This window comes from Anopheles arabiensis, assembly GCF_016920715.1.
Source record: "Anopheles arabiensis isolate DONGOLA chromosome X unlocalized genomic scaffold, AaraD3 X_pericentromeric_contig0016, whole genome shotgun sequence".
NCBI classification, from domain to species: domain Eukaryota; kingdom Metazoa; phylum Arthropoda; class Insecta; order Diptera; family Culicidae; genus Anopheles; species Anopheles arabiensis.
Genome location: NW_024412094.1, coordinates 55,001 through 70,000, shown reverse-complemented (window position 1 = coordinate 70,000; position 15,000 = coordinate 55,001). Strand labels below are relative to the sequence as shown.

Below are 15,000 nucleotides of genomic sequence, written 5' to 3'. Positions count from 1 at the left end.
AAAGACAACGAAGCTTAGTTTCAAGCAATGGTTAATATACGCGTATTCAAAACCCTTAGCTGTTACAACTTTTTACTAGAAACCATCACGACGAAGTCTTTGGGTCCGTAGACCCGTGATGTACTGCTCCAGGGAACGTTTTGATAGGGTGGAAGCTCAAAATCATAGGTTAAAATCATCGGCAGAGCCCACCAGACACCACTTTTGCTTCATTAGTTCGGACTATAGGCATACGACGATTTTTATCGCGGAGGGGACGTATGACCCAAACGGGGGCTTAATGACCCACTGCCACTGCAAACCATGCTCCTACGACTAAATAGAGGTAAAAACTACGATTTGGTGCAATCTTCATGTTTGACCTCGTAGCAAGGTACCCTCCCTATAGTAGGCAATGAACAAATGATCATAATCCCAGGAGGGCAAAAATGGGAACCCGAAAGGAAAGCGCTGTTGGCGCGCCTAAGCTACTGGCCCGTAGAGTAAAATGGTACCCCCAACAAAGTTGTCGATGGACATTCTGATTGCACTTTTCATCATCTAGGGTGCGTTCCTTACACGTTTTGAGGTGTTTTAGCGAAAAACATGTTTTGAGCCACACGAGCTCTCCGGCCCGTTCGGTGCACATTTTTGAAAAAAGCTAGGGAGCTGCCCCTAGGTTCGGGGTGTCACAAAATATTGATAAGTGGTCAAAAAACCGCTATCCAGAATCGGATGTAGAATCATTAGACGAACTTAAAATTGTTCTACGACCAATGTCTGCGACGTTTAGTATTCAAGATATGGCCCGGCCTAGGTCTGACCTTGCATTTTCGTGAAAATTTAAAGCATGGCCATAGGGACGGGTAAAATAGCTATTTTGAAGCAAAAAACCACCTCACTTTAAATGGCCATAACTTTTGAAAAACAAGAGCTAGGGTGCGTTCCTTACACGTTTTGAGGTGTTTTAGCGAAAAACATGTTTTGAGCCACACGAGCTCTCCGGCCCGTTCGGTGCACATTTTTGAAAAAAGCTAGGGAGCTGCCCCTAGGTTCGGGGTGTCACAAAATATTGAAAAGTGGTCAAAAAACCGCTATCCAGAATCGGATGTAGAATCATTAGACGAACTTAAAATTGTTCTACAACCCCCAGTCCGACGCCTCGTATTCGAGATATAGCACTTTGTAGGTCTGACCGAGCAAATTTGTACTGAAATGTATGGCGGACATGTTATTCATTAAACAACATTAACTTGCATCGTGCCCTACTTCATCGGCACAGCTACTATCGACTATCTATTGTTGAAATGGATTGAGTTTGACCATTTTAGCTCTTTTCTTATGCCGTGCACCAACAGTGTGTACCGATCAGGGAAAGTACACTACTTACGCGTTCATGGATGTATATGTTGGTACAAGTTGCCGGTCGGAATAGCAGTGCACCAAAACTGTGTACCGATCAGGAAAGTACAAGACGGAGGGCGCAGCCCGAGCGTACGCGTTCATAGATGTCCATGTTGGTACAACCTACATGTACGTACCTTGTTTTTGTATCAAAAGTTCCAATAAAGTGTTTGTATGCTTAAAACGCTTATCTCAACCGGTCACCTTTTGGCCTGCCCTTTTATAGACAGAAACCTAGAACGATACTCGCGATGTTTGTGTTTTCCATTCGCCCGGGACGACGAAATGAGCTCTGTGCACATCGTGCAGAAAACTGTCTCCTCCTCGTATGTTTTTGTCCCTCCACGCATATAATCACCCACATTTGTGTTCAACACGGACGGCGCAGCCCGAGCGAACGCGTTAATGTTTATGTTTGTGCACACTAAAGTTACAATCCTAGGATTTGGTTATTGCGTCGCAGTGCCCGACCGTCGCGGACACCATTCTTGGACAAAAGTCCAAGTACGTAGAGTACATTCCCTAGGTATGTGCCCGTTCGTGACTTTCGTTGCGTGCTTACAGACACGCTTGGGTATGTTTACCATACAAGGTTTACTAGGAAAACCTGGGAAGGACGCTTGCCCTCCCGTCGCGGACACCATTCTTGGAAAGAAGTCCTGGTACTTAGCGTTCTTTAATGTACTTGATCAGTTTGTATTGCAATTGCTTTGTGCCATTGACTTTTGCTAATGCTCACTAAGGGGTGTTCGTTTGCGATGTGTATGATAAGCAACTGTCTATTCTAACCAGCAGTTAATCAACACTTTTCACCCAAATCATAGGAACGTAGAGTACTTTCCCTGATCGGTACACAATTTTGGTGCACCTCTAACTTCGCCAGCACTTTATCGTTACGTTTTGTGCACAACCTTGGGACATGGTGTAAGTTTCATCATTGTTATGTTTGATTCGGTTTATTATGATTGAAAAATACGCTACGTCCCAGAAATCTGAACTCGAATACTTTTGCCACGTTGCGCAAAAAGCTGCTGAGCAACTCCTAGCCGTTTACCGATTTATAATTTAATTTTCGTTGTTAGTTTTAAAAATACGCTAAGTTCCAAAAATCTGAACTCGAATACTTTTTCTATGTGCCGCCAAAAGCTACTGAGCAACGCCTAGGTTGGTACATTTTTGGTACATGGAGTGTATGCGTGCAGGCGTACTGCCGTGCTGGACCGGAAAATCGCACTTGCTACTAGAACGTAGAGTAATTCCCTAGATAGGTGCTTTTGCATGCCTCTGTTCGACGTCCATGCAACTTGGAACGTGCGACACACGTAGCTAGGCTTCCCCATACATATTCCCTAGGGTAGCACCAAATTGCACACTTTCAGGGGTATATTTTGGTACGGTGTACTGTGCATGGTACAAGTATCATTAGCTTGTGCAATTTATTTTGCATCAAGTTGCGATTGCTGGTGCGTCGAGATAGGAGTGTTTCGCGACTTTTGCCAAGCTTTGGTGCCATTTGGTGAATAATTAATGTTCTAGCCACAATAAACGTGCCACATAATGCCAATAACGAAAACGCCATTTTCAAGGGACTTCCAGTCAAAATGTTTGCAATCAGCGCTTTCCTGTCGAGTTCAGGATTTGGGACTTAGCGATTTTTTTCACGATCCAATCAAACGACCAGTTCGTGAATAAACAATTCATACAACAGTGCATCCCTTCAAAGTAGAAAAGAGCCGAATGCTAGGGAGCTCCAGTCAAAAACGTTGTCATTGGCGCTTTCTTCTCGAGTTCAGGATTTGGGACTTAGCGTTTTTCACGATCCAGCCAAAAGACCAGATCGTGAAATAAACAATTAATACAACTGTACTAGTACATCCCTTCAACTGAAGCAAGCGCACCATACATGACCCGTACGCTAATCATCCAAGCACATGACACGTCAACTAAGTCAACACATGATACAACTTGGAAAACTGACGGGTAAGTAGGTCATCTCGTACACGACGACACACCGACCAAACCAGGTCAACACGTCACATGCACAAGACATCCTACTACCAAGGCCGACCACCTCGACACACGACCTGTTAACCGAACATGGTCAACACCATCATGTGCAAGGCAACCGGGCCAAACGGGTCAACTTATACAACTTGTAACGAGCATGTGTAAGCTTACTGGTGTGGTCCGCACGGTCCTCACATCAAGACAATCAAGTCGAGAACGAGGCACGCCGACAAGCTCATTAGTGTTAAGTGTCCTTCTCCATCCTATGTCAAGTCACTCGTCTGACACGGAAGTAGCCAACTCTTGTCCACTAGTATAAAGGAACGGTCTCCAGACCAGGTCAAGTCACTCGTCTGACAAGGAAGGAGCACGCACCAAGCTTCACCAGAGCACGGTACCACGGTCCCCAGACCAAGTTGGTTAGTTACGCCAACGAGGAAGGGGCACGCGTTCCCTTGCTACACTCAACTTAGTACACTCATGCTCTCACAAGAGTATCCCCTGTGTCGACGTGGTCCCCAGACCAAGACGAGCTTGCGCACATCGAGGAAGGGGCACACGGACAAACCACCAAGCATGGGTCGCCTGAGAGGATCGATGCGAACGCATCTCTACAACTCGCAGCTCCCAGCCTGAAGTCCCGTCGTTTGCGGGCGGTTGATAGGTGTCGAAACTAGGTATATCCACGTTGGGCAGAGCTCAAGCCAACGGCGTTCCCAGTTACGGTACTAACACGTGCAGCGAACTCCACTCATTGCGGCCTAGGTATAGCGGGATGAGACGCCGGGCTGCAGACGCAGACTCCAACGGATCTCAGAGGGTTGTTAGGCCCGCTAGCTTCCGAACACCTAATGGGTTTGAGAAGCGCTATCAGCTCGGATTGGCTACGACCTTAGAGGCGTTCAGGCATAATCCAGCGGACGTAGCGTCATACCAAAGTCCGGTCGGACTAGTATTGAGCCAGTGGTCCGTACCTGTGGTTCCTCTCGTACTGCACAGGAATTCCGTTAAGATAGCGACTATAAGCACACACCAGTAGGGTAAAACTAACCTGTCTCACGACGGTCTAAACCCAGCTCACGTTCCCTTGAAAGGGTGAACAATCCTACGCTTGGTGAATTTTGCTTCACAATGATAGGAAGAGCCGACATCGAAGGATCAAAAAGCCACGTCGCTATGAACGCTTGGCGGCCACAAGCCAGTTATCCCTGTCTAAAGCGTTTAAAAGTGTTTTCGAGACGTTTTGAGAAGTTTAAAGTGCATAAAAGTGTGTGTTTACATCCCCATACAATTTGTATGGGGAACTTTGAATGTGAATAACTCAGTGAAAAACGCACGGATTCGTGCCGGATGTGATTTTAAAGGTGCGCGTAGTGACGCTGAACGTGAATTTAAAAAACAGAACGAAAATCGGTGAAAAACGAGAAAATAAAAGTGTCGGGGTGCTACCGCCGGAGCACGTGCTTTCGAAAAATCGAAATAAATAGCAAATCGCGAATAACTCCGCGAGTTTTGCTCGGATTCGTGTGCGGTTTTCACCGTTGTGCTTGTTTTTATGCGTACAATAAGATTGCATCAAAAAATTTGTGAAAATCGTGAAAAAAATTTTTGACGTTTCTTGGTGACAGTTCTATAATACCCAAGGGACAAATTTTGTCCGGGGAGCAGTTCCCAAGGGGCAAAAATTTGAAAAGTCCGTTACTGCTCGAAAAGTGCTCGAGTTTACAAAAAGTGCGCAGAAAAATTCGGAGAAGAAGTGTAGTGCCCGCGGCAGCTCGAATCTGCTCGATTCGAGTAGTTCGAGCAACTCGAAAACTGCTCGAATTTTTCGAAAAATCCCTAAAAGTGCCGGAAAAATTCGGGATTGGTGCGGATCCATTCCCCACGTGAGCGACGCACCCTCTCGTAATTTTTCGCCACCCGCCACCCCTCCCCCCCAGCCCACCAGGGGGGTCGCAAGTCGGACCATAGTGGAAAAACCAGCGTGGAAGAAGGATTCTACAGCAGCGATTGAGCGGCAGAACACCAGCTAGACGGCGCTGCATACTTGGGGTCATCTCGACCCCCCGGGGTCAACCGACCCCGGGGTCACATCGACCCCAGGGTTATTTAACCCACCAACCTGAAAGTCGGCAAAGATGATGGCATCATCCAGGATGTCAACGCGCGCGAGTGCGAGGTCAGTCTCTGTGGACTGCCGTAGCAGCTTGGCATCTGGCTCGAAGCTGTTTGTGACCGAGCCTCGAGTGGCGCTGCCTAGGGTCAGTGTCACAGGCAACAACAAGCCCGCCGTGGCATCCAAGGCCGCCACGGCCACACCGGAGCTCGAGTTGCTTAAGGCAACAATCCAACGACTAGAGGAGCAGAATGCAGAAATGAAGGAGCAAAATGCTCGCCTCTCCGAGCAGATAACTGGCATGTGCCAACTGCTACAAGAGGAAAAGGAGGAGGCAAAACGACGAGAGGAGAAGTTGGAGGCACAGATGGAGAAGCTCGCCGCCGCACATCAGCGCGACCGAGACGTGCTCAACTCTCTTCTGGCAGCAAAGGTTGCCGGCGGACAACCGTCAGCTAGTCCGCGCCAACCTCCGACTCCGTTGCCGCGCCGACCCTCTGCGCCGCAGCTGCAGCAACAACAACAGCAGCAGCGGAACCAGCACGAGCAGGAGCAGCCCCGCGCGTCGACGTCGCGCGCAGTCATGCCGCCGCGCAGCGAGGCATCGACAGCCGTCCGCGTAGACGTTGTGCCGGAACTCACCTTTAGTGAGGTCGTGCGGCGTAGATATCGCGGAAAAGCTACGGGTAAGCCACGTTCCCAGCAGCAGCAGCAACAGCAACAGCAGCAGCAGCAGCAGCAGCAGCAGCAGCAGCAGCAGCAACAGGTGGTCGCTGGCTCACAGCAGCAACAGCAGCAGCAGCACCAGCGTAGACAGCAGCAGCGTCAGCAGCAGCAACAGCAGCAGCAGCGTCAGCAGCAACATCAGGGTGAGCGGTATGTTCCGCCGCAACTCCGGCAGCAGGCGCATCAACAGCAGCAGCGGCAGCAGCAAAGGTCTGGCCAAGGCCGGACAAGATAGAGGTGGTCCCGAGTGCCGGACACTCCTGGTACACGTTGTACCGGAAAGTTCGGGATGCGGTTAAACAAGACCCGCACAAGGGCCTTGCAGACCACCTTAAAATGGGCAAGCGCAGCCACGCCGCAAACCTCCGAATGGAGTTAAGCAATTCGGCCAACGCCAGCCTGGTCCGTGCAGAAGTTCAGGAGATTGTTGGTGACGCCGGACTAGCCCGGGTGATCACCGACATGGCCGATGTCCTGATAACGAACATCGATCCTCTGGCAACAGTAGAGGACATCAAAAGGCCATTGAGGGAGAGTTCCAGGAGCCGATTGAAATCGCCCGAGTGAGCGCGTGGGAGCTGCAAGATGGCACCCAGCGAGCTCGAGTCCGCCTGCCCGCTAAGGCTGCCGCTGCCCTCGAGGGTTCGAAGCTCCGACTGTGTGGCTGCATCAGCAAAGTCAGAGGCGTCGAAAAGGCAGCACCTGAGCGCCAACGCTGCTATCGATGCCTGGAGCGCGGCCACCTTGCTCACGCATGCCGTTCCCCGACAGACCGTCAGCAACTCTGCATCCGGTGTGGCAGTGAAGGTCACAAAGCCCGGGACTGCTCCAGCGACGTCAAGTGCGCGGCCTGCGGTGGACCTCATCGCATTGGGCACATGAGCTGCGAACATCCGGCTTCGCCTTCAATCTGAAAGTTGCGCAAATCAATGTGGATCACTGTCAGGCAGGGCAGGACTTGGCGCTCCAAGCAGCGCGTGAACACCGTGCTGACGTCCTGCTCCTGTCGGACATCTACCGACCACCGGCGAACAACGGGCGTTGGGCGTACGATGCCGCCAAATCGGTAGCAGTTGTGGCTACAAGCTCTTACCCAATCCAGCGGGTGTGGCGCAGTCCTGTGCCTGGAGTTGTAGCTGCACAGATTGGTGGCATCGTCTTCATTAGCTGCTACGCTCGACCCAGACGCCCAGAGGAGGACTATGAAGGCTTTCTGGCTGCTGTTCAGCTGGAGGCATCATCCCACTCCCACGTCGTCATCGCCGGCGATTTTAACGCCTGGCACACGGAGTGGGGTAGTGCCAGGAACAGCCAGAGAGGTGAAGATCTGCTGCAGCTAGTGCAGAGTGTTCAGCTACAAGTGGTCAACTCCGGGAATCAACCCACGTTCATTGGCAGAGGAGCGGCCACCAGCAGCGTCATTGACGTCTGCTTCGCCACTCAGTCCATCGCTCGGCCAGAAACGTGGGAGGTGCACGAGTTTGCCCGGTCCGATCACCAACTGGTGACATACACCGTTGGGGAAGCAGAACAACAGTCCCGCGGGTCGTCGAATGGTGGTCCGTCAGCCGGCCGGCAACGCGTTATCTGCGCTGGTAGGCGATGGATTACCACGCAGTTCCATGAAGAGAGTTTCCGTTCTGCTCTCGAGGACGTGAACTTTGTGGAACAGGCGACGACCCATGCTGGCTTAGTCGACGCAATGGTCGACGCGTGCGACATTGCCATGCAGCGAGCCCCCAACGTGTTGCAGCATCAACATCGCGACGTCTTTTGGTGGTCACCGGTAATTGAAGAGCTGCGGAATGAGTGCATTGCGGCCCGTGAACGGATGCGCCTAACCGCCGATCTGCAGGAGAGGAGTCTCGCCGCAGCTGAGCACCGGACTGCGAAGACCAGATTGGAGAAAGCCATTAAAGCTAGCAAACGCGCAGAGTTTGCTAAGCTTATCGACATCGCCGAGGAGAACGAGTTTGGAATGGGGTATCAGGTTGTTCTGTCTCATCTGCGCGGCAGTCGTGTACCGCCTGAGACAGACCCGGTCGAGCTGGGACGGATCGTTTCCGATCTGTTCCCCACCCACCCACCGGTCTCTTGGCCGGAAACCGGCGATGTCGATTCGGGAGCGTCCAATTTAGAACGTGTGACCCCGAAGAGCTGCAGGAGATCGCGGCTCATATGGCTTTAAGGAAGGCGCCAGGACTGGATGGGATCCCCAATGCTGCGGTGAAGGTCGCGATTGAGAAGTACCCGGGGTTCTCTGCCGTGTGTACCAGGACTGCCTCAACACTGGTACGTTTCCGCAACAGTGGAAACGGCAGCGCTTGGTACTGCTGCCCAAGCCAGGTAAAGCCCCCGGAGAAAGCAGCTCCTACAGGCCACTGTGCATGCTGGACGCACTAGGCAAAGTGCTGGAGCGGCTTATCCTCAATCGCCTGAACAGACACCTCGAGGACCCGGATTCACCGCAGCTTTCGGACGCGCAGTACGGCTTTCGTCGTGGACGATCCACCATCAGTGCCATCCAAAGCTTGGTGGACGCAGGCAAGACGGCCAGCGCGTTTGGTCGCACCAACAGCCGCGACAAACGTTGCCTGATGGTGGTTGCGCTGGATGTCCGCAACGCATTTAATACTGCAAGTTGGCAGTCAATCGCCAACGCGTTGCGGGAAAAGGGGGTCCCCTCAGCTCTGCTGAAAATCCTGCAGTCTTATTTCTCGGATCGGGAGCTGATCTACACTACCAGCGAGGGACCCGTCGTACGTTGCGTCAGCGCGGGAGTTCCACAAGGGTCCATCTTGGGCCCAACATTGTGGAACGTAATGTACGACGGGGTGCTGCGGATTCCCCTACCCGACGAGGCCAAAGTCATTGGCTACGCCGATGATCTGGTCGTCCTGGCCCCGGGTAGGACGCCGGAGGAGTCTGCAGCAGTGGCGGAAGCAGCGGTGTCAGCAGTCGACCAGTGGATGCAGCAGCACCACTTGGAGCTGGCACCGGCTAAGACGGAGATGACCATAATCTCTAGCCTGAAGCAGCCTCCAAGCCACATAACCATCAACGTGGGAGGAGTAGCAGTACCTTTTTCGCGTTACATCAAACACTTGGGCGTGTTGGTCCACGACCATTTATCTTGGTTGCCGCATGTGACTGCAGTGACGCAGCGGGCGGAGCAGACCGCGCAGGCGGTCAGTCGGTTGATGCCGAACCACCGGGGCCGAAGATGTCGAAGTCCCGTCTTCTGGCAGCGGTGGCTGATTCGGTTATGCGCTACGCTGCACCTGTATGGCACGAGGCGCTGAACACTCGCGAGTGCCGCAGGTTGCTGGAGCGAGTCCAGCGCAAGTCAGCCATCGCCGTGGCCCGGACGTTCCGGACGGTTCGGTACGAGACCGCAGTGCTGCTGGCGGGTCTACTGCCGATCTGCAGAGCCATCCGCGAGGACACCAGGGTGCACAGCCGCCGTGGGACTGGAAGCAGCGCGCAGCTAAGGAAGGAGGAACGAGATAGGACCATCGCCGAGTGGCAGGCCACCTGGGACAGCGACGCGGCTAGTCATCAAGCTAGCAGTTACGTCCGGTGGGCACACCGCCTCATTCCGGACATCGGTGCATGGCAGTCGCGGAAGCATGGAGAGGTGAATTTTCATCTGTCGCAGATAATCTCCGGTCACGGATTTTTCCGTGAGTATCTCGCTGACATGAAATTCACCTCGTCCCCGGACTGCACGCATTGCCCCGGCGTGCGTGGGAGCGCCGAACACGCGATGTTCTTGTGCCCACGCTTCGCCGATGTTCGCGAGCAACTGATGAACGGCATCAATCCGGACACGTTGCTGGCCCACATGCTCGAGAGTCAGCAGAATTGGAGCAACGTCTGCGAGGCTGCCCAGCAGATTACGTCAGTGCTTCAGCGCGACTGGGACGACTTCCGTACGTCCTTGTTCGAGCAGGGCGTACTTGCCGACAACGCCCAGCTCCGAAACGCTGACGTCCTTCGACAAGAGAGACTGCGGCGGTATAATGACAACCGCAACGCAGTCAGAAGAGCCGCAACGCAGCAGCGACAAGCTGAACGCCCAGCCCCACCACCGCCCTCACCAAGGACTGAGCGGAGACGGAGATTAACCGTCTCGCGGTGGCGAGGCTTAGGGAACGACAGCGCGCAGCCCGGGCAGAAATGCACGGCACACATCGACCAGCTTCAGCTAACGACAGCGATGACAACGACGACGTTGGAGATAGTCAACCAGCCGATGCAGCTCCGCCTTCAGAAGCAGTGACAATGGCAGCTGAGGTGCCCCGCGTAGGGCTGACCGAAGCCGAGGCCGCAGCCGCGGTTGAGGCTGAGTTGTCCTCCGATAGGCAGGAAGAATAAACAAGAAGGAGATGAAAAGTGGGAGGCCTCAAAAGGCAAATATGAAGAATCTAAAAAAGGAGAAAAACGAAGTATGAAAAATAAAAAAAAAGATAGGTGCGCTATGCACGGATTAAGGTTGCTCATATGAGCATAACAACCCCCTCAGACCCTTCGCAGGGCAAAAGGGCGGTTTAGGCGAGGGTTGGGTCAAATAACACGTATGTATGAACTGTTATAAATAAACAACCCGATTGATTTAAAAAAAAAAAGCCAGTTATCCCTGTGGTAACTTTTCTGACACCTCTTGCTAAAAACTCGTTATAACCAAAAGGATCGTAAGGCCAAGCTTTCGCTGTCCCGAAGTGTACTGAACGTTGGGATCAAGCCAGCTTTTGTCCTTATGCTCAGCGTGTGGTTTCTGTCCACACTGAGCTGACCTTTGGACACCTCCGTTATCGTTTTGGAGATGTACCGCCCCAGTCAAACTCCGCACCTGGCACTGTCCATGACGTGGACCGAAAGGACCTGTCCAGGAGTCTTCGAGCCGGGCGGCGCGCGGAACCGGGGCAAACGTGACATCATAAACGATCGACCGCGCAGAAGCAGTGCACCACGAATGCACCGACGTACGCAAGCTTGTACCCTTGCGGGCCACGGCTCACGGTCGGACAAGCGGGTAACACGCTACACACGACGATGCTACGATGCAGTCTCCCCGGCGGCACCACCCAGCGACACACTGGACGCTGAGCGAGAAACACGGCGCATTGGGCGCGCGCAGGCGAACCGCCGCCACAGCCCCCGGAGGAGGTGCGCGCACGATCCGGACCTGGGGCCCGCGCTTGTTCCACCCAATCATGTAAGTAAGGCAACAGTAAGAGTGGTGGTATCTCAGAGGCGAGCTCCACGAGGAAGCCCTCCCACCTATGCTGCACCTCCTATATCGCCTTACAATGCCAGACTAGAGTCAAGCTCAACAGGGTCTTCTTTCCCCGCTAGTGCATCCAAGCCCGTTCCCTTGGCTGTGGTTTCGCTAGATAGTAGATAGGGACAGAGGGAATCTCGTTAATCCATTCATGCGCGTCACTAATTAGATGACGAGGCATTTGGCTACCTTTTTTGTTATCGAAGGGAAATCTTGCATAAGACACCTGGGTGATCAACCCCGGTAGTGTGAGATTCTTACTCACTAAAACCCTCCGTGCCTTCAACCGGCCCCGAGTGGATCACCCGTTAGGGTATCGACGTCACTCGGGCGGTGGATGTCCATCATCCCAGGCAACGAATGGCTTCCAACAGTGGTGATTAGCCACTGTCTAGCCCTCGGCGATGAAGCTACGATGAACTACGATGAATCCTTGTCGTTACTCGTCGTCACTGTCGCTGCTCTGCAAGGCCAACTGGATGTTGGCGAGCAAAGCACGTCGTTCGCCTCGTTCGATGACGTGTCTTCGATGTTGTTGTCGAATCATAATCGCCCGTACTGCTTGATGAACCATGCTCCAGTTATATCTGTTAGCAGACATAACTCCGATGATGTTCTCCGGCGTTAACTCCTCGTCGACTTGATGCTGAAGTCTGATGATTAATTCACGATGACGTACACAATGGAATATCGTGTGTTCGGCGTCCTCAGGTTCCTCGCACGCATCACATAGCGGCGAACCCGTTAACTGCATCCGATGAAGCTGGTAGGCGTAGAAGCCATGGCTGGAAAGAAACTGAGAAAGAAAGAAATCTACACCACCAAATCTTCTACTTATCCATCTGTTGACGTCGGGTATGAGACGGTATGTCCACCGACCGTGAACACTCTCATCCCATTCTCGTTGCCATCGTTCCATAGTTGTGACACGTTCCATGTTACGTGCAACCGATCCGGCGATGTTCTCTGCTCGTCTCCGATGAAAAGTCCTGGAGTCCTCGTCCAGGAGGAGATGAAGCGGATCATTCCCGCAAGCACGCAGACTGCATCATGAGAAGTTGTCCTGAAAGAAGAGATAACTCGCTGGACTACTGGCCGGTAAAACCGTCGTAGCCATTGTCTACGGTTAGCAAATCTAAGGGTATGACACCAAATGGGCGAGGCATACCGGACCTTCGCCACAACAGTAAGAGCAATTGCTCGCCTAGCATTACTACTCGGACCTGCCTTATTAGGCATCATCCTTACCAAGGTGGTCCATAGCTTCGTCGCTCTCTCCACCGCATACCTGATGTGTGAAGTGTAATCGAGGCGGTCATCTAGGACCATCCCCAAGTACTTTAAGCTGCGCGACGAATGTACTACGTGATCACCTACCCTGATAGCCCCATGCTGTATCCTCTGATGGGAACTGACCATAATAAACTCGGTCTTAGTCGGGGCTATCTTTAATCCGTTGTCGGTCATCCATCGGTCGATGATGCGAATCTGACTGGAAACGAGAATTTCAATATCATCAACACAATTACCTTCCACCAACAGTACTATATCGTCTGCATAGCCGATAATCCGTGCACCTTCCACCATTGCAACTCGTAGGACTCCGTCGTACATGAGGTTCCATAACGTTGGGCCAAGTACCGAGCCTTGAGGTACACCCGATGTGACTGCAATCTCTGCCGGTCCATCTGTGGTATCATACATCAGCACACGATTCCTAAAATAATCACCAATGATATCATAAAGATATTTAGGAGTGTTAATTCTCTGTAAAGCATTTGCAATCGCCAACCATGAAGCACTGTTAAAAGCATTAGTAACATCTAATGTAACAACCGCACAATACCGTCCACTGTATCTGTTTCTACTTCTAGCTACCGAAACAATGTCCACTACCCGTTGAATCGCATCAACTGTAGATCGACGACTTCTGAAACCAAATTGGTCGTCAGACAGTCCGTTGACCTCCTCGATGTGTGCATTTAGCCGTTGCACTATGATGCGTTCTAAACCTTTACCTGCCCCGTCTAGTAGACAAATGGGGCGAACTGAACCCGGTTCCCCTGGTGGTTTGTTCGGCTTCGGTATTAACACCAACCTCTGCCTTTTCCACTCATCGGGGAACTTCGCGTTCTCTAAACAGCCTTGGTAAACCCTGCAAAATGCATCGGTTGCAGTCAACATACCAACTTTCAGCGCCTCATTCGGGATACCATCTGGTCCCGGCGCCTTCTTGTTAGGTAGTCTCCTGGCAACCGCAAGAATCTCATCATTAGTTACCCTTTCAAACTCTCGTGGCTGATCGATACGATAATCAGGCCACACCGTGTTTGGGTGAGTAGGAAAAAGCTCGCTCACCACTTCCCTAAACTCGTCCAATGTCATGGTTCGGGGTCCAATCGAACCCTCGGCCACTTTCTTGAACGTATGATATACTATACCAAATGATGCGTTGTTCGCTGTTCCCAGGAACTCTTTCCACTTCCTCTGTCGGGTATGCTTGATCAATCGCTTGAGGGCATTCCGTGCCACCTTGAACTCGTCCCTAAAAGTAGAATAGAGATCAGTATTAAAAGCTCTTTGCGCTAATCGATCGCGGTGTTTGCACTCTTTGCGAAGTGCCTCAATCTCTAACGTCCACCAAAATGCACTCTTGTTAGAGTGTACCTCTTACGTTTAGTCATCGTCGCATTGCACGCCGTGACAAGTATACGCATTAAGTCTTCGCTTGTTGTGACCTCGGTCTCAAAAGCGGCTTGCATCATAACTTCAAATATATCTTTGCTAAAATACTTGATGCTCCATCCCGTTATGGGTCGGGACAGATTACGCACGCTTTGCGTCTCAAGATCTATTCGTATTGCACGATGATCAGAGTTCATATAGCTAGATAACACCACCCACTTAAATGATCTTGCTACGGTTCGGCTCGCAAAAGTAAGATCAACTACTGACGTGCGCCCTGGTCCAACATAAGTTGGGGTGCTGCCGTCGTTCAATAAAATTGCGTCAATCTGCGCAAAGGTTGATAAAACCAACTCACCTCTTCGTTTCTGGGTTTCTCCACGCTCGCCAAGTTGGTTGTTCCAACTTACTGACCAAGCGTTGAAGTCCCCCGATAACGAATTTGTGGATACCGGTTACGGCCATTACCGTGTTATCCAACATGTTCTGGAACTCTTCCATACTAAATCTAGGTGGCGCGTAAACGCTAACCACTCGCATATCACCTATGTCAACTATCATTAAACCCTTCAAAGCCTTACTGACTACCTTAACTGGTAAGTCCGCGTTAACCACTACCGCTGCTGTGTTATCGTCATTGCGTAACACTTTGACGTTGGTTGTTGCCAGATACGGATCTGCAATCAACACTATATCCGCAGATTCTTCCTAATCGTTTGCCACATTAACTGAAATGCAGCATAACTATGATTCTGGTTATGTTGTAGCAACCTAACCATTATGATCTAATCGTTCGCCT

General features: G+C 51.7%; 1 pseudogene; it reads right to left on the bottom strand.

The window, feature by feature from the left end:
- Positions 1 to 10,571: 10,571 nt before the first annotated feature.
- The window catches only part of LOC120907681, an 8,798-nt pseudogene continuing 4,369 nt past the window's right edge, over positions 10,572 to 15,000 (bottom strand).